Genomic DNA, 18,280 nt, shown 5'->3' on the forward strand with positions numbered 1-18,280 from the left:
CATTAAACAGACTTCCACATGAGAAAGCAGCAAGGATGCAGTGGCGTTAATGTTTCCTGGTGTCAACCTGTATTATTTCAGTAGACATTGAAATGAGGATGCATCTTGCTGCCTTTCCAATGAAGCGTTTAATTTAGTAATAGGTGAAAAACCATCCCTACAAAGGTGTTAATCAGAGACTTGGCTTTGTGGACACTTTTCAGAGAACAAATTTGTTAGCATAAAAATAAAGCAAGAAAATGAAGAGCTGTTTAATCACTCAATTGGATTTTTTTTGCCAGCATATTTCTTTTTCTCTGCGACCCACTGCTAAATTGTGATTCCTAGCTGTTTTTATTAAATCACTGAATCAAATCTAACTCTGATTACTTCAGAAAAGGCCAGGTACCCTACACCATAACAGGGGGTTTGAAATTTTGACTTGTCTACTTAAAGATCACCAAAATCTGATAACAAGGTCAATTACGTCCCTGGGTGGGATTGAACCACCAACCTTTTGGCTAGTAGCCAGACACACTAACCGATTGCGCCACAGAGACACTTCACAAAAAGTACATACTGACAAAGGCTAATAAGCATACATCTAGAACGTTTCCTAGAAAAACTTTAAAAAGTCAATAATCTGGAGAGTTTTTGTAAGATGTTTCTTCCATCAACCAACGAAGAAACACATTGGTACTTTCCCATGATGAGTGAGTGCTTCAGGATCTCTTGCACTTACATGTGCAGCAGAGTACAGCAATGGAAGCATGCTGGGCCCATAACCCAGCGATAGGCAGATTGAAACTATCCTCTGCTATATGCATTTTTTTTTGTTAATTTAAGTAATCAAAACTGGGATTGATATGTTAGCTCTTTTATGTTTACTTAAAGTACAATAACTTTTACCATTTTAATTTGTTTTAATAGTATATTGACAGTATTGTTTTCTTTCAAAAATCCACTTAATTTTCTTAACCCTATTATTAAAATGGTAATTGACAAAAACAAACTACATTGTCACCAGAAGAGCAATACAAAATGTACAAGTGATATATTAAAATCATCTTTCCAGCTTGAATTTCAATGATGCATTGGGGCAACGATTTTGTGAGAAACATCTTCACCCTTAAATAAAGATTTTCTTAATTCCTTACCTGTGTGCTAATTAGATATCACCTTGTTTTCACATTAAACAGACTTCCACATGAGAAAGCAGCAAGGATACAGTGGTGTTAATGTTTCCTGGTGTCAACCTGTATTATTTCAGTAGACATTGAAATGAGGATGCATCTTGCTGCCTTTCCAATGAAGCAAGTTTAATTTAGTAATAGGTGAAAAACCATCCCTACAAAGGTGTTAATCAGAGACTTGGCTTTGTGGACACTTTTCAGAGAACAAATTTGTTAGCATAAAAATAAAGCCAGAAAATGAAGAGCTGTTTAATCACTCAATTGGATTTTTTTTGCCAGCATATTTCTTTTTCTCTGCAACCCACTGCTAAATTGTGCTTCCTAGCTGTTTTTATAAAATCACTGAATCAAATCTAACTCTGATTACATCAGAGAAGGCCAGGTACCCTACACCATAACAGGGGGTTTGAAATTTTGACTTGTCTACTTAAAGATCACCAAAATCTGATAACAAGGTCAATTACGTCCCTGGTTGGGATTGAACCACCAACCTTTTGGTTAGTAGCCGGACACACTAACCGATTGCGCCACAGAGACACTTTGCAAAAAGTACATACTGACAAAGTCTAATAAGCATATATCTAGAACGTTTCCTAGAAAAACTTTAAAAAGTCAATAATCTGGAGAGTTTTTGTAAGATGTTTCTTCCATTAACCAATGAAGAAACACATTGGTACTTTCCCATGATGAGTGAGTGCTTCAGGATCTCTTGCACTTACATGTGCAGCAGAGTACTGCAATGGAAGCATGCTGGGCCCATTACCCAGAGGTAGGCAGATTGAAACTATCCTCTGCTATATGCATTTTTTTTGTTAATTAAAGTAATCCAAAACTGGGATTGATATGTTAGCTCTTTTATGTTTACTTAAAGTACAATAACTTTTACCATTTTAATTTGTTTTAATAGTATATTGACAGTATTGTTTTCTTTCAAAAATCCTCTTAATTTTTTTTACCCTATTATTAAAATGGTAATTGACAAAAACAAACTACATTGTCACCAGAAGAGCAATACAAAATGTACAAGTGATATATTAAAATCATCTTTCCAGCTTGAATTTCAATGATGCATTGGGGCAACGATTTTGTGAGAAACATCTTCACCCTTAAATAAAGATTTTCTTAATTCCTTACCTGTGTGCTAATTAGATATCACCTTGTTTTCACATTAAACAGACTTCCACATGAGAAAGCAGCAAGGATACAGTGGTGTTAATGTTTCCTGGTGTCAACCTGTATTATTTCAGTAGACATTGAAATGAGGATGCATCTTGCTGCCTTTCCAATGAAGCAAGTTTAATTTAGTAATAGGTGAAAAACCATCCCTACAAAGGTGTTAATCAGGACTTGGCTTTATGGACACTTTTCAGAGAACAAATTTGTTAGCATAAAATTAAAGCCAGAAAATGAAGAGCTGTTTAATCACTCAATTGGATTTTTTTTGCCAGCATATTTCTTTTTCTCTGCAACCCACTGCTAAATTGTGCTTCCTAGCTGTTTTTATAAAATCACTGAATCAAATCTAACTCTGATTACATCAGAGAAGGCCAGGTACCCTACACCATAACAGGGGGTTTGAAATTTTGACTTGTCTACTTAAAGATCACCAAAATCTGATAACAAGGTCAATTACGTCCCTGGGTGGGATTGAACCACCAACCTTTTAGCTAATAGCCGTGCACACTAACTGATTGCGCCACAGAGACACTTTGCAAAAGTCCATCCTGACAAAGGCTAATAAGCATTCATCTAAAACGTTTCCTAGAAAAACTTTAAAAAGTCAATAATCTGGAGAGTTTTTGTAAGATGTTTCTTCCAACAACCAACGAAGAAACACATTGGTACTTTCCCATGATGAGTGAGTGCTTCAGGATCTCTTGCACTTACATGTGCAGCAGAGTACTGCAATGGAAGCATGCTGGGCCCATAACCCAGAGGTAGGCAGATTGAAACTATCCTCTGCTATATGCATTTTTTTTAATTAAAGTAATCCAAAACTGGGATTGATATTTTAGCTCTTTTATTTTTACTTAAAGTACAATAACTTTTACCATCTTAATTTGTTTTAATAGAATATTGACAGTATTGATTTCTTTCAAAAATCCACTTAATTTTCTTTACCCTATTATTAAAATGGTAATTGACAAAAACAAACTACATTGTCACCAGAAGAGCAATACAAAATGTACAAGTGATATATTAAAATCATCTTTCCAGCTTGAATTTCAATGATGCATTGGGGCAACAATTTTGTGAGAAACATCTTCACCATTAAATAAAGATTTTCTTAATTCCTTACCTGTGTGCCACTTAGATATCACCTTGTTTTCACATTAAACAGACTTCCACATGAGAAAGCAGGAAGGATGCATTGGCGTTAATGTTTCCTGGTGTCAACCCGTATTATTTCAGTAGACATTGAAATGAGGATGCATCTTGCTGCCTTTCCAATGAAGCAAGTTTAATTTAGTAATAGGTGAAAAACCATCCTTACAAAGGTGTTCATCAGAGACTTGGCTTTGTGGACACTTTTCAGAGAACAAATTTGTTAGCATTAAAATAAAGCCAGAAAATGAAGAGCTGTTCAATCACTCAATTGGATTTTTCTGCCAGCATATTTTTTTTTCTCTGCAACCCACTGCTAAATTGTGCTTCCTAGCTGTTTTTTATAAAATCACTTAATCAAAACTAACTCTGGTTACATCAGAGAAGGCCAGGTACCCTACATCATAAGAGGGGGTTTGAAATTTTGACTTGTCTACTTAAAGATCACCAAAACCTGACCACAAGGTCAATTACATCCCTGGGTGGGATTGAACCACCAACCTTTTGGTTAGTAGCCAAACACACTAACTGATTGCACCACAGAGACACTTTGCAAAAATGCATACTGACAAAGGCTAATAAGCATTCATCTAGAACGTTTCCTAGAAAAACTTTAAAAAGTCAATAATCTGGAGAGTTTTTGTAAGATGTTTCTTAGATCAACCAACGAAGAAACACATTGGTACTTTCCCATGATGAGTGAGTGCTTCAGGATCTCTTGCACTAACATGTGCAGCAGAGTACTGCAATGGAAGCATGCTGGGCTTATAACCCAGAGGTAGGCAGATTGAAACTATCCTCTGCTATATGCATTTTTTTTAATTAAAGTAATCCAAAACTGGGATTGATATTTTTGCTCTTTTATTTTTACTTAAAGTACAATAACTTTTACCATCTTAATTTGTTTTAATAGTATATTGACAGTATTGTTTTCTTTCAAAAATCCACTTACTTTTCTTTACCCTATTATTAAAATGGTAATTGACAAAAACAAACTACATTGTCACCAGAAGAGCAATACAAAATGTACAAGTGATATATTAAAATCATCTTTCCAGCTTGAATTTCAATGATGCATTGGGGCAACGATTTTGTGAGAAACATTTTCACCCTTAAATAAAGATTTTCTTAATTCCTTACCTGTGTGCTAATTAGATATCACCTTGTTTTCACATTAAACAGACTTCCACATGAGAAAGCAGCAAGGATGCAGTGGCGTTAATGTTTCCTGGTGTCAACCTGTATTATTTCAGTAGACATTGAAATGAGGATGCATCTTGCTGCCTTTCCAATGAAGCAAGTTTAATTTAGTAATAGGTGAAAAACCATCCTTACAAAGGTGTTAATCAGAGACTTGGCTTTGTGGACACTTTTCAGAGAACAAATTTGTTAGCATAAAAATAAAGCAAGAAAATTAAGAGCTGTTTAATCACTCAATTGGATTTTTTTTTGCCAGCATATTTCTTTTTCTCTGCAACCCACTGCTAAATTGTGCTTCCTAGCTGTTTTTATAAAATCACTGAATCAAATCTAACTCTGATTACATCAGAGAAGGCCAGGTACCCTACACCATAACAGGGGGTTTGAAATTTTGACTTGTCTACTTAAAGATCACCAAAATCTAATAACAAGGTCAATTACGTCCCTGGGTGGGATTGAACCACCAACCTTTTAGCTAATAGCCGTGCACACTAACTGATTGCGCCACAGAGACTCTTTGCAAAAGTTCATACTGACAAAGGCTAATAAGCATTCATCTAAAACGTTTCCTAGAAAAACTTTAAAAAGTCAATAATCTGGAGAGTTTTTGTAAGATGTTTCTTCCAACAACCAACGAAGAAACACATTGGTACTTTCCCATGATGAGTGAGTGCTTCAGGATCTCTTGCACTTACATGTGCAGCAGAGTACTGCAATGGAAGCATGCTGGGCCCATAACCCAGAGGTAGGCAGATTGAAACTATCCTCTGCTATATGCATTTTTTTTTTATTAAAGTAATCCAAAACTGGGATTGATATTTTAGCTCTTTTATTTTTACTTAAAGTACAATAACTTTTACCATCTTAATTTGTTTTAATAGTATATTGACAGTATTGTTTTCTTTCAAAAATCCACTTAATTTTCTTTACCCTATTATTAAAATGGTAATTGACAAAAACAAACTACATTGTCACCAGAAGAGCAATACAAAATGTACAAGTGATATATTAAAATCATCTTTCCAGCTTGAATTTCAATGATGCATTGGGGCAACAATTTTGTGAGAAACATCTTCACCATTAAATAAAGATTTTCTTAATTCCTTACCTGTGTGCCACTTAGATATCACCTTGTTTTCACATTAAACAGACTTCCACATGAGAAAGCAGCAAGGATGCATTGGCGTTAATGTTTCCTGGTGTCAACTCGTATTATTTCAGTAGACATTGAAATGAGGATGCATCTTGCTGCCTTTCCAATGAAGCAAGTTTAATTTAGTAATAGGTGAAAAACCATCCCTACAAAGGTGTTCATCAGAGACTTGGCTTTGTGGACACTTTTCAGAGAACACATTTGTTAGCATTAAAATAAAGCCAGAAAATGAAGAGCTGTTCAATCACTCAATTGGATTTTTCTGCCAGCATATTTTTTTTTCTCTGCAACCCACTGCTAAATTGTGCTTCCTAGCTGTTTTTTATAAAATCACTTAATCAAAACGAACTCTGGTTACATCAGAGAAGGCCAGGTACCCTACATCATAAGAGGGGGATTGAAATTTTGACTTGTCTACTTAAAGATCACCAAAACCTGATCACAAGGTCAATTACATCCCTGGGTGGGATTGAACCATCAACCTTTTGGTTAGTAACCGAACACACTAACTGATTGCGCAACAGAGACACTTTGCAAAAGTGCATACTGACAAAGGCTAATAAGCATTCATCTAGAACGTTTCCTAGAAAAACTTTAGAAAGTCAATAATCTGGAGAGTTTTTGTAAGATGTTTCTTAGATCAACCAACGAAGAAACACATTGGTACTTTCCCATGATGAGTGAGTGCTTCAGGATCTCTTGCACTTACATGTGCAGCAGAGTACTGCAATGGAAGCATGCTGGGCCCATAACCCAGAGGTAGGCAGATTGAAACTATCCTCTGCTATATGCATTTTTTTTGTTAATTAAAGTAATCCAAAACTGGGATTGATATTTTAGCTCTTTTATTTTTACTTAAAGTACAATAACTTTTACCATTTTAATTTGTTTTAATAGTATATTGACAGTATTGTTTTCTTTCAAAAATCAACTTAATAGTATCTCACCTGGCAGGTAAGTAGGAGTTGGGCTAGAGCTGGGGAGGGTCGCTGCTCGGGCACCGCCCTGTCAAGTGAAGGAGATCCAACTGAGGCAGCACAAGGGAACTCTCGAAAGAAGAACAAGGCTAGAGGAAGATCTGAGACAAAGAAATCTGACTTTTACCAGAGCTGACCAGAGGAAAGCACAAACACAGTCCCCCACTACCACAAATAATGCAGTCGAGTTTCCCACATTTGGGGAAATCACAGGGGTCAGCATACCCAGAATGCAATGAATGAACCTCACCCTGGGAGAACAATCTTCATGACCATGGTATCTCCTATGCAAAATAAGTATGATTTGGGATAGGGCTGGGGAGGGCCGCTGCTCAGGCACATATCTGTCAAGTAAAGGAGATTCAACTGAGGCAGCACAAGGGAACTCTCATCTGGGGACAACAACTGCAGGGAGAACACATATTTTCAGATGAACATGGGAGGGCAGAAGGCTGCCTAATACTGAAGCACCCCCAAACAACAAACCAAATGCAACAACTAGGCAAGCATTCCTGGGGGAAGGCCTGCAGCAGATGGATTTGCATATGGTGATGTCATCAAAGCAGTGGGTCAAAGTTGGCTTCAACCCTCGTCTGCATATGAAAAGAGAAAAGGGACGTGCAGGGCATGGCAGCCTTTTGCGGCGCTTGGAAGACCCCTAGTTCGCATTAAACACCTCCACCCTCCTTCGGTGTGGGGCTCATGTTGGCTATGCCCCAGCCCCTGAAGCATTCAAGCTGATTTCTTGCAGCGGCTGGGCACTGTAACAGCTCCAGAGCTGATCTGTAAGGCAAGTAAAAGGGTGTGGGCCCTGCAGCACTACCTGTAGTTCGCATTGTGCGTTGGAAGGCACAAATTAAGCAGACGGGAGAAGTCAGGATAGTGCGCAAGGGCATAGAAGGGAGTGGCTCAAGAAAAGAGAAGTGGAAACAGACAGCAAACTAGGCTGGAGAGAGACCTGAGACAAAGAGATCTGAATTATACGAGAGCCGACCAGGGGAAACACAAATTATGCAGTCAAGTGTCCAACATTTGGGGAAACCGCAGGAGCAGCACACCCAGAGTGCAATGGGTGAGCCTTGCCCTGGGAGAAGCACCTTCATGATCATAGTATCTCACCTGGCAGGTAAGTAGGAGTTGGGCTAGAGCTGGGGAGGGTCGCTGCTCGGGCACCCCCCTGTCAAGTGAAGGAGATCCAACTGAGGCAGCACAAGGGAACTCTCGAAAGAAGAACAAGGCTAGAGGAAGATCTGAGACAAAGAAATCTGACTTTTACCAGAGCTGACCAGAGGAAAGCACAAACACAGTCCCCCACTACCACAAATAATGCAGTCAAGTTTCCCACATTTGGGGAAATCACAGGGGTCAGCATACCCAGAATGCAATGACTGAACCTCACCCTGGGAGAACAATCTTCATGACCATGGTATCTCCTATGCAAAATAAGTATGATTTGGGATAGGGCTGGGGAGGGCCGCTGCTCAGGCACATCTCTGTCAAGTAAAGGAGATTCAACTGAGGCAGCACAAGGGAACTCTCAGCTGGGGACAACAACTCCAGGGAGAACACATATTTTCAGATGAACATGGGAGGGCAGAAGGTTGCCTAATACTGAAGCACCCCCAAACAACAAACCAAATGCAACAACTTGTGCAAGCATTCCTGGGGGAAGGCCTACAGCAGATGGATTTGCATATGGTGATGTCATCCAAGCAGTGGGTCAAAGATGGCTTCAACCCTCGTCTGCATATGAAAAGAGAAAAGGGGCGTGCAGGGCATGGCAGCCTTTTGCGGCGCTTGGAAGACCCCTAGTTCGCATTAAACACCTCCACCCTCCTTCGGTGTGGGGCTCATGTTGGCTATGCCCCAGCCCCTGAAGCATTCAAGCTGATTTCTTGCAGCAGCTGGGCACTGTAACAGCTCCAGAGCTGATCTGTAAGGCAAGTAAAAGGGTGTGGGCCCTGCAGCACTACCTGTAGTTCGCATTGTGCGTTGGAAGGCACAAATTAAGCAGACGGGAGAAGTCAGGATAGTGCGCAAGGGCACAGAAGGGAGTAACTCAAGAAAAGAGAAGTGGAAACAGACAGCAAACTAGGCTGGAGAGAGACCTGAGACAAAGAGATCTGAATTATACGAGAGCCGACCAGGGGAAACACAAATTATGCAGTCAAGTTTCCCACATTTGGGGAAATCGCAGGAGCAGCACACCCAGAGTGCAATGGGTGAGCCTTGCCCTGGGAGAAGCACCTTCATGATCATAGTATCTCACCTGGCAGGTAAGTAAGATTTGGGATAGAGCTGGGGAGGGTCGCTGCTCGGGCACCCCCCTGTCAAGTGAAGGAGATAAAACCGAGGCAGCACAAGGAAACTCTCGAAAGAAGAACAAGGCTAGAGGAAGATCTGAGACAAATAAATCTGACTTTTACCAGAGCTGACCAGAGGAAAGAACAAACACAGTCCCCCACTACCACAAATAATGCAGTCGAGTTTCCCACATTTGGGGAAATCATAGGAGTCAGCATACCCAGAATGCAATCAATTAACCTCACCCTGGGAGAACAATCTTCATGACCATGGTATCTCCTATGCAAAATAAGTATGATTTGGGATAGGGCTGGGGAGGGCCGCTGCTGAGGCACATCTCTGTCAAGTAAAGGAGATTCAACTGAGGCAGCACAAGGGAACTCTCATCTGGGGACAACAACTGCAGGGAGAACACATATTTTCAGATGAACATGGTAGGGCAGAAGGCTGCCTAATACTGAAGCACCCCCAAACAACAAACCAAATGCAACAACTAGTGCAAGCATTCCTGGGGGAAGGCCTGCAGCAGATGGATTTGCATATGGTGATGTCATCCAAGCAGTGGGTCAAAGTTGGCTTCAACCCTCGTCTGCATATGAAAAGAGAAAAGGGGCGTGCAGGGCATGGCGGCCTTTTGCGGCGCTTGGATGACCCCTAGTTCGCATTAAACACCTCCACCCTCCTTCGATGTGGGGCTCATGTTGGCTATGCCCCAGCCCCTGAAGCATTCAAGCTGATTTCTTGCAGCAGTTGGGCACTGTAACAGCTCCAGAGCTGCTCTGTAAGGCAAGTAAAAGGGCGTGGGCCCTGCAGCACTACCTGTAGTTTGCATTGTGCGTTGGAAGGCACAAAGTAAGCAGACGGGAGAAGTCAGGATAGTGCGCAAGGGCATAGAAGGGAGCGGCTCAAGAAAAGAGAAGTGGAAACAGACAGCAAACTAGGCTGGAGAGAGACCTGAGACAAAGAGATCTGAATTATACGAGAGCCGACCAGGGGAAACACAAATTATGCAGTCAAGTTTCCCACATTTGGGGAAATCACAGGAGCAGCACACCCAGAGTGCAATGGGTGAGCCTTGCCCTGGGAGAAGCACCTTCATGATCATAGTATCTCACCTGGCAGGTAAGTAGGAGTTGGGCTAGAGCTGGGGAGGGTCGCTGCTCGGGCACCCCCCTGTCAAGTGAAGGAGATCCAACTGAGGCAGCACAAGGGAACTCTCGAAAGAAGAACAAGGCTAGAGGAAGATCTGAGACAAAGAAATCTGACTTTTACCAGAGCTGACCAGAGGAAAGCACAAACACAGTCCCCCACTACCACAAATAATGCAGTCGAGTTTCCCACATTTGGGGAAATCACAGGGATCAGCATACCCAGAATGCAATGAATGAACCTCACCCTGGGAGAACAATCTTCATGACCATGGTATCTCCTATGCAAAATAAGTATGATTTGGGATAGGGCTGGGGAGGGCCGCTGCTCAGGCACATCTCTGTCAAGAATTTATAAAGTCTATACATATATATAACCAAATGTCAATATATATATGTCAATATAGTCTTGGAAGGTTCTGCACTATCATCAAAAGTAATAACGACGGCGGGTGCTCCTAATGACCTGAGAGGCCACCAATATACCACAACAACCACCTAGGTGGAAGGTGCACTCACGCCCAGAAATTAGTCTCTGAAGTCACTTGTAAATTCAGTATATTTTTTATTCGGGTTCACTGTTGATGCCGTATTTCATCGACGTTTCGGTCCTTATGTGGACCTTTATCAAGATTGGCACTTAAATCACCTATACAATCAGAAACAGTTACAATTAATATGTATAAGAACCCAGATTTACTCAACACCAACACCACCAGTGCCTCCCAGGCCCTGAAGACTGTCACAAAAACCAGAAAACGTATTAAAAAGCTGTTTTTTTATATATGTAAAAAAGATACTTGGAAGTAATCCACGTGTGATGAAAGAGACACCTCCACCGTTAGGACTATCTGTTTAGATAGGCAAGTGATTACCTGGACGACATGCCAGATCACTCAGATGCGTGGAATGGCCTTTAGAGTTGGCAACATGCCTGATCACATAATGAAGTTAAAAGGCTATAACGTAGGAAGGTTGCAAGGCGTAGTCACCTATTAGATAAATAACAGAGTAACTACACCATAAGAAAATACACTAACAACGTCATTTAGGAAAAGATCATACCTAGTTACATGTAGAAATAGCTCATGGCAGCTTGTGGGCTCTGTGCATATGTAAGACACTCAGTCTATAAGGAGGCACAACAGGGAAAAAAATAATCACCAACCGTAATCATGTGTCAGAAGGGAGCTGCAGGAGAACCATACTCACTGCTCAAGTGTCCAGAGCCAAATGGAAGCTGCATAAAGTTCAGCCTCAGCTGAGCACTATTTAAGGATCAACCACAGGAAGTGCCAATTAGGAAGATTAAGTCTCTCATTAACTTATCACCTCTCAGATAACTCACTCAGACCAACTGGGTAAAACGTTACAGGGTTCACAGGACATGCGGTGGCTATCGCTAACGCACGGCTACTTAAATGAGTGGATTTTAACGATTTAGAAGGGCAACTGCCGGAGACGCGTCTTTTGCGTTCCACCGACCGGAACTCCATGCGTTCCACTCCGCGGAAGAGGCGCTGGCCGGAAGTCTCTGCGTTCCACTCGCGGAGAGAACCGTAATGAGGCTTATCCACTGGCTAATGTTTAAAGGAGGTGTACAACCTAGAGGGGGGCGTTCACAGAAAATGAACACTCCCCCGGGTGGAATCTTCAATGTACAGGTCCACTCATAGCTTACAGGGACTCGGAGGTATACCGAAGGTCACCTCACGTATAATCCTGGATTAACCTATGTGTAGCCTGTCAGTCACCACAGAAAAAGAGTGCAAATGTAAATAATAATCCATAATGTGAAATGTCAAAAATGTCAAAAAAGACAGATAGGAGGGCACCAAATCAAATGACCACAACTCACCCTATGCATACAAACTAACGTATATCTGATCAACAAAGGCATATTGAATACTGATATGAGTATAATATCTTTATAGTAATACATTGATATAATGTAGTAAAAGATTTTAAATAATAAAAGGGAATAATGGGTGGTGTGGTCATTGAAATTGGTGAGCCCTCGTGACTAGTATAGGACCTGGGAAGGCTCCGGGAATCAACAGAAAAATATATATAAAAAACATAAGCAAGGACGTGTAAATAACTGTCCTTACTTTCTTAATCTCTATACATAAAAAGAACATACATAAATGAAAAAAATATAGAGCATAGAACATATAAAACACAAATCGAGACCCAGCCTGTATATGCTGATTGCATCACAGTGCCCTATGTCCCTGAAACGTACAAGGTGTGTTCCAAGATATCCAATCAACGATGGCAAAATGAAATTCTAAAGAAAGATATTAAGGGGGTTGGCCTCATTGAGGCCCCTTGGTGACACTGTATTGAGTTTGTGTATCCAAAAGCTTTCCTTCTGTTTAAGTAACAAGGTGCGATCGCCTCCACTAACAGGTGGCGGCACCCAGTCAATCAGCTGACACTTCAGGGCAGATACTTGATGTCTAACTGACAAAAAGTGCCGTGCTACCGGTTTGTCAGAAAAGCCCACATTGAGGGCAGTGTGTATGGATGACCGATGGTTTGCCATCCTGTCGCGAAAGGGACGCGCAGTTAATCCGACATAACATAACCCACATGGGCACTTTAGAAGGTAGACGACATGATCCAGTCGACAGTGGAGATGATATCTGATGAAGATTTTTTTCCCTGTGTGTGGGTGATACAAAAAAGGACCAGTGATCATAGATCTGCACGGGGGTGCACAACGTGCAGATCTATGATCACTGGTCCTTTTTTGTATCACCCACACACAGGGAAAAAAATCTTCATCAGATATCATCTCCACTGTCGACTGGATCATGTCGTCTACCTTCTAAAGTGCCCATGTGGGTTATGTTATGTCGGATTAACTGCGCGTCCCTTTCGCGACAGGATGGCAAACCATCGGTCATCCATACACACTGCCCTCAATGTGGGCTTTTCTGACAAACCGGTAGCACGGCACTTTTTGTCAGTTAGACATCAAGTATCTGCCCTGAAGTGTCAGCTGATTGACTGGGTGCCGCCACCTGTTAGTGGAGGCGATCGCACCTTGTTACTTAAACAGAAGGAAAGCTTTTGGATACACAAACTCAATACAGTGTCACCAAGGGGCCTCAATGAGGCCAACCCCCTTAATATCTTTCTTTAGAATTTCATTTTGCCATCGTTGATTGGATATCTTGGAACACACCTTGTACGTTTCAGGGACATAGGGCACTGTGATGCAATCAGCATATACAGGCTGGGTCTCGATTTGTGTTTTATATGTTCTATGCTCTATATTTTTTTCATTTATGTATGTTCTTTTTATGTATAGAGATTAAGAAAGTAAGGACAGTTATTTACACGTCCTTGCTTATGTTTTTTATATATATTTTTCTGTTGATTCCCGGAGCCTTCCCAGGTCATATACTAGTCACGAGGGCTCACCAATTTCAATGACCACACCACCCATTATTCCCTTTTATTATTTAAAATCTTTTACTACATTATATCAATGTATTACTATAAAGATATTATACTCATATCAGTATTCAATATGCCTTTGTTGATCAGATATACGTTAGTTTGTATGCATAGGGTGAGTTGTGGTCATTTGATTTGGTGCCCTCCTATCTGTCTTTTTTGACATTTTTGACATTTCACATTATGGATTATTATTTACATTTGCACTCTTTTTCTGTGGTGACTGACAGGCTACACATAGGTTAATCCAGGATTATACGTGAGGTGACCTTCGGTATACCTCCGAGTCCCTGTAAGCTATGAGTGGACCTGTACATTGAAGATTCCACCCGGGGGAGTGTTCATTTTCTGTGAACGCCCCCCTCTAGGTTGTACACCTCCTTTAAACATTAGCCAGTGGATAAGCCTCATTACGGTTCTCTCCGCGAGTGGAACGCAGAGACTTCCGGCCAGCGCCACTTCCGCGGAGTGGAACGCATGGAGTTCCGGTCGGTGGAACGCAAAAGACGCGTCTCCGGCAGTTGCCCTTCTAAATCGTTAAAATCCACTCATTTAAGTAGCCGTGCGTTAGCGATAGCCACCGCATGTCCTGTGAACCCTGTAACGTTTTACCCAGTTGGTCTGAGTGAGTTATCTGAGAGGTGATAAGTTAATGAGAGACTTAATCTTCCTAATTGGCACTTCCTGTGGTTGATCCTTAAATAGTGCTCAGCTGAGGCTGAACTTTATGCAGCTTCCATTTGGCTCTGGACACTTGAGCAGTGAGTATGGTTCTCCTGCAGCTCCCTTCTGACACATGATTACGGTTGGTGATTATTTTTTTCCCTGTTGTGCCTCCTTATAGACTGAGTGTCTTACATATGCACAGAGCCCACAAGCTGCCATGAGCTATTTCTACATGTAACTAGGTATGATCTTTTCCTAAATGACGTTGTTAGTGTATTTTCTTATGGTGTAGTTACTCTGTTATTTATCTAATAGGTGACTACGCCTTGCAACCTTCCTACGTTATAGCCTTTTAACTTCATTATGTGATCAGGCATGTTGCCAACTCTAAAGGCCATTCCACGCATCTGAGTGATCTGGCATGTCGTCCAGGTAATCACTTGCCTATCTAAACAGATAGTCCTAACGGTGGAGGTGTCTCTTTCATCACACGTGGATTACTTCCAAGTATCTTTTTTACATATATAAAAAAACAGCTTTTTAATACGTTTTCTGGTTTTTGTGACAGTCTTCAGGGCCTGGGAGGCACTGGTGGTGTTGGTGTTGAGTAAATCTGGGTTCTTATACATATTAATTGTAACTGTTTCTGATTGTATAGGTGATTTAAGTGCCAATCTTGATAAAGGTCCACATAAGGACCGAAACGTCGATGAAATACGGCATCAACAGTGAACCCGAATAAAAAATATACTGAATTTACAAGTGACTTCAGAGACTAATTTCTGGGCGTGAGTGCACCTTCCACCTAGGTGGTTGTTGTGGTATATGTCAATATATATATATAGAACCCAGCGCTCCTATCAAAACGTATCTATTTCACCAATTTGTTGCTTATTTAATCTTTATACATCTATTAATTTTCACCATATATTATAAAATGCTGCTCCCATAGGTAGTACTGTTCTACCAATAATAAACCAAATTTTAAAGATAATCACACTTGTTATCAAGGGAGCGCAAAAAATAAAATATACAAGCTCTTTATTTTTAAAAAATATATATAGACAGAAGAAACCCACATTCAATAAAATACAATGGAGTCAACATATATAGGCACCACTATCCATATCTAAATGTAATCAGTATCTATTTCATATTGCCCTTGATGACAACGGAATGTCTATTAAAGTGTCCAAAAAATCCTCCTGGATACAGCTGTTGTAATTTAATCGTTACTTTCCAATTGTAATTGATACATTAAATTCCTTCTTGTGGATGAACAGCAACAGTTGTAACCAACGCCTCTTATTTACTGCAGTTAAAGTTCATATGTAACTCACGTGAGTAATGAAAGAAAACAGGGGGAGAGCGCTGTGATGGTTGATGAAACACAGCGGTATGCTCATGATCATGAAGGTGCTTCTCCCAGGGCAAGGCTCATCCATTGCACTCTGGGTGTGCTGCTCCTGCGATTTCCCCAAATGTGGGAAAGTTGACTGCATAATTTGTGTTTCCCCTGGTTGGCTCTCGTATAATTCAGATCTCTTTGTCTCAGGTCTCTCTCCAGCCTAGTTTGCTGTCTGTTTCCACTTCTCTTTTCTTGAGCCGCTCCCTTCTATGCCCTTGCGCACTATCTTGACTTCTCCCGTCTGCTTACTTTGTGCCTTCCAACGCACAATGCGAACTACAGGTAGTGCTGCAGGGCCCACACCCTTTTACTTGCCTTACAGAGCAGCTCTGGAGCTATTACAGTGCCCAGCAGCTGCAAGTAATCAGCTTGAATGCTTCAGGGGCTGGGGCATAGCCAACATGAGCCCCACACCGAAGGAGGGTGGAGGTGTTTAATGCGAACTAGGGGTCATCCAAGCGCCGCAAAAGGCCGCCATGCCCTGCACGCCCCTTTTCTCTTTTCATATGCAGACGAGGGTTGAAGCCAACTTTGACCCACTGCTTGGATGACATCACCATATGCAAATCCATCTGCTGCAGGCCTTCCCCCAGGAATGCTTGTACTAGTTGTTGCATTTGTTTTGTTGTTTGGGGGTGCTTCAGTATTAGGCAGCCTTCTGCCCTCCCATGTTCATCTGAAAATATGTGTTCTCCCTGGAGTTGTTGTCCCCAGATGAGAGTACCCTTGTGCTGCCTCAGTTGAATCTCCTTTACTTGACAGAGATGTGCCTGAGCAGCGGCCCTCCCCAGCCCTATCCCAAATCATTCTTATTTTGCATAGGAGATACCATGGTCATGAAGATTGTTCTCCCAGGGTGAGGTTCATACATTGCATTCTGGGTATGCTGACCCCTGTGATTTCCCCAAATGTGGGAAACTCGACTGCATTATTTGTGGTAGTGGGGGACTGTGTTTGTGCTTTCCTCTGGTCGGCTCTGGTAAAAGACAGATTTCTTTGTCTCAGATCTTCCTCTAGCCTTGTTCTTCTTTAGAGAGTTCTCTTGTGCTGCCTCAGTTGGATCTTCTTCACTTGACAGGGGGGTGCCCGAGCAGCGACCCTCCCCAGCTCTAGCCCAACTCCTACTTACCTGCGAGATACTATGATCATGAAGGTGCTTCTCCCAGGGCAAGGCTCACCCATTGCACTCTGGGTGTGCTGCTCATGTGATTTCCCCAAATGTGGGAAACTTGACTGCATAATTTGTGTTTCCCCTGGTCGGCTCTCGTATAATTCAGATCTCTTTGTCTCAGGTCTCTCTCCAGCCTAGTTTGCTGTCTGTTTCCACTTCTCTTTTCTTGAGCCGCTCCCTTCTATGCCCTTGCGCACTATCCTGACTTCTCCCGTCTGCTTACTTTGTGCCTTCCAATGCACAATGCAAACTACAGGTAGTGCTGCAGGGCCCACGCCCTTTTACTTGCCTTACAGAGTAACTCTGGAGCTGTTACAGTGCCCAGCTGCTGCAAGAAATCAGCTTGAATGCTTCAGGGGCTGGGGCATAGCCAACATGAGCCCCACACACCGAAGGAGGGTGGAGGTGTTTAATGCGAACTAGGGGTCATCCAAGTGCCGCAAAAGGCTGCCATGCCCTGCACGCCCCTTTTCTCTTTTCATATGCAGACGAGGGTTGAGGCCAACTTTGACCCACTGCTTGGATGACATCACCATATGCAAATCCATCTGCTGCAGGCCTTCCCCCAGGAATGCTTGCACAAGTTGTTGCATTTGGTTTGTTGTTTGGGGGTGCTTCAGTATTAGGCAACCTTCTGCCCTCCCATGTTCATCTGAAAATATGTGTTCTCCCTGGAGTTGTTGTCCCCAGATGAGAGTTCCCTTGTGCTGCCTCAGTTGAATCTCCTTTACTTGTCAGAGATGTGCCTGAGCACCGGCCCTCCCCAGCCCTATCCCAAATCATACTTATTTTGCATAGGAGATACCATGGTCATGAAGATTGTTCTCCCAGGGTGAGGTTCATTCATTGCATTCTGGGTATGCTGACCCGTATGATTTCCCCAAATGTGGGAAACTCGACTGCATTATTTGTGGTAGTTGGGGACTGTGTTTGTTCTTTCCTCTGGTCAGCTCTGGTAAAAGTCAGATTTATTTGTCTCAGATCTTCCTCTAGCCTTGTTCGTCTTTCAAGAGTTTCCTTGTGCTGCCTCAGTTGGATCTCCTACACTTGACAGGGGGGTGCCCGAGCAGCGACCCTCCCCAGCTCTAGCCCAACTCCTACTTACCTGCTAGGTGAGATACTATGATCATGAAGGTGCTTCTCCCAGGGCAAGGCTCACCCATTGCACTCTGGGTGTGCTGCTCCTGTGACTTCCCCAAATGTGAGAAACTTGACTGCATAATTTGTGTTTCCCCTGGTCGGCTCTCGTATAATTCAGATCTCTTTGTCTCAGGTCTCTCTCCAGCCT

General features: G+C 42.0%; 2 long non-coding RNA genes and 12 other non-coding genes across 14 annotated transcripts; 6 read left to right on the forward strand and 8 right to left on the reverse strand.

The window, feature by feature from the left end:
* Window positions 1–6,964: 6,964 nt before the first annotated feature.
* On the reverse strand, window positions 6,965–7,128 carry LOC134986214 (U1 spliceosomal RNA). Its single transcript, XR_010192215.1, has one exon. It is a non-coding gene; the product is annotated as a U1 spliceosomal RNA (small nuclear RNA).
* A 670-nt stretch (window positions 7,129–7,798) lies between these two features.
* LOC134986167 (U1 spliceosomal RNA) lies at window positions 7,799–7,961 on the reverse strand. Its single transcript, XR_010192182.1, has one exon. It is a non-coding gene; the product is annotated as a U1 spliceosomal RNA (small nuclear RNA).
* A 152-nt stretch (window positions 7,962–8,113) lies between these two features.
* Window positions 8,114–8,277, reverse strand: LOC134986008 (U1 spliceosomal RNA). Its single transcript, XR_010192042.1, has one exon. It is a non-coding gene; the product is annotated as a U1 spliceosomal RNA (small nuclear RNA).
* A 671-nt stretch (window positions 8,278–8,948) lies between these two features.
* Window positions 8,949–9,111, reverse strand: LOC134986083 (U1 spliceosomal RNA). Its single transcript, XR_010192110.1, has one exon. It is a non-coding gene; the product is annotated as a U1 spliceosomal RNA (small nuclear RNA).
* Window positions 9,112–9,263: 152 nt separating this feature from the next.
* LOC134986065 (U1 spliceosomal RNA) lies at window positions 9,264–9,427 on the reverse strand. The gene has a single exon (XR_010192094.1). It is a non-coding gene; the product is annotated as a U1 spliceosomal RNA (small nuclear RNA).
* A 671-nt stretch (window positions 9,428–10,098) lies between these two features.
* Window positions 10,099–10,261, reverse strand: LOC134986103 (U1 spliceosomal RNA). Its single transcript, XR_010192128.1, has one exon. It is a non-coding gene; the product is annotated as a U1 spliceosomal RNA (small nuclear RNA).
* Window positions 10,262–10,413: 152 nt separating this feature from the next.
* LOC134986229 (U1 spliceosomal RNA) lies at window positions 10,414–10,577 on the reverse strand. The gene has a single exon (XR_010192228.1). It is a non-coding gene; the product is annotated as a U1 spliceosomal RNA (small nuclear RNA).
* Window positions 10,578–10,849: 272 nt separating this feature from the next.
* Window positions 10,850–11,514, reverse strand: LOC134985976 (uncharacterized). The gene is made up of 4 exons (XR_010192014.1): window positions 11,492–11,514; window positions 11,345–11,408; window positions 11,155–11,271; window positions 10,850–10,928 (listed from the first exon to the last, which is right to left on the reverse strand). It is a non-coding gene; the product is annotated as an uncharacterized LOC134985976 (long non-coding RNA).
* Window positions 11,515–14,485: 2,971 nt separating this feature from the next.
* LOC134985975 (uncharacterized) lies at window positions 14,486–15,150 on the forward strand. Its single transcript, XR_010192013.1, has 4 exons — window positions 14,486–14,508; window positions 14,592–14,655; window positions 14,729–14,845; window positions 15,072–15,150. It is a non-coding gene; the product is annotated as an uncharacterized LOC134985975 (long non-coding RNA).
* A 649-nt stretch (window positions 15,151–15,799) lies between these two features.
* LOC134986204 (U1 spliceosomal RNA) lies at window positions 15,800–15,955 on the forward strand. The gene has a single exon (XR_010192207.1). It is a non-coding gene; the product is annotated as a U1 spliceosomal RNA (small nuclear RNA).
* Window positions 15,956–16,626: 671 nt separating this feature from the next.
* On the forward strand, window positions 16,627–16,790 carry LOC134986013 (U1 spliceosomal RNA). The gene has a single exon (XR_010192047.1). It is a non-coding gene; the product is annotated as a U1 spliceosomal RNA (small nuclear RNA).
* A 152-nt stretch (window positions 16,791–16,942) lies between these two features.
* Window positions 16,943–17,100, forward strand: LOC134986202 (U1 spliceosomal RNA). The gene has a single exon (XR_010192206.1). It is a non-coding gene; the product is annotated as a U1 spliceosomal RNA (small nuclear RNA).
* A 673-nt stretch (window positions 17,101–17,773) lies between these two features.
* Window positions 17,774–17,937, forward strand: LOC134986055 (U1 spliceosomal RNA). The gene has a single exon (XR_010192085.1). It is a non-coding gene; the product is annotated as a U1 spliceosomal RNA (small nuclear RNA).
* A 152-nt stretch (window positions 17,938–18,089) lies between these two features.
* Window positions 18,090–18,252, forward strand: LOC134986182 (U1 spliceosomal RNA). Its single transcript, XR_010192194.1, has one exon. It is a non-coding gene; the product is annotated as a U1 spliceosomal RNA (small nuclear RNA).
* Window positions 18,253–18,280: the final 28 nt, after the last annotated feature.

This window comes from Pseudophryne corroboree (genome assembly GCF_028390025.1).
Source record: "Pseudophryne corroboree isolate aPseCor3 chromosome 7 unlocalized genomic scaffold, aPseCor3.hap2 SUPER_7_unloc_2, whole genome shotgun sequence".
Taxonomy (NCBI): Eukaryota; Metazoa; Chordata; class Amphibia; order Anura; family Myobatrachidae; genus Pseudophryne; species Pseudophryne corroboree.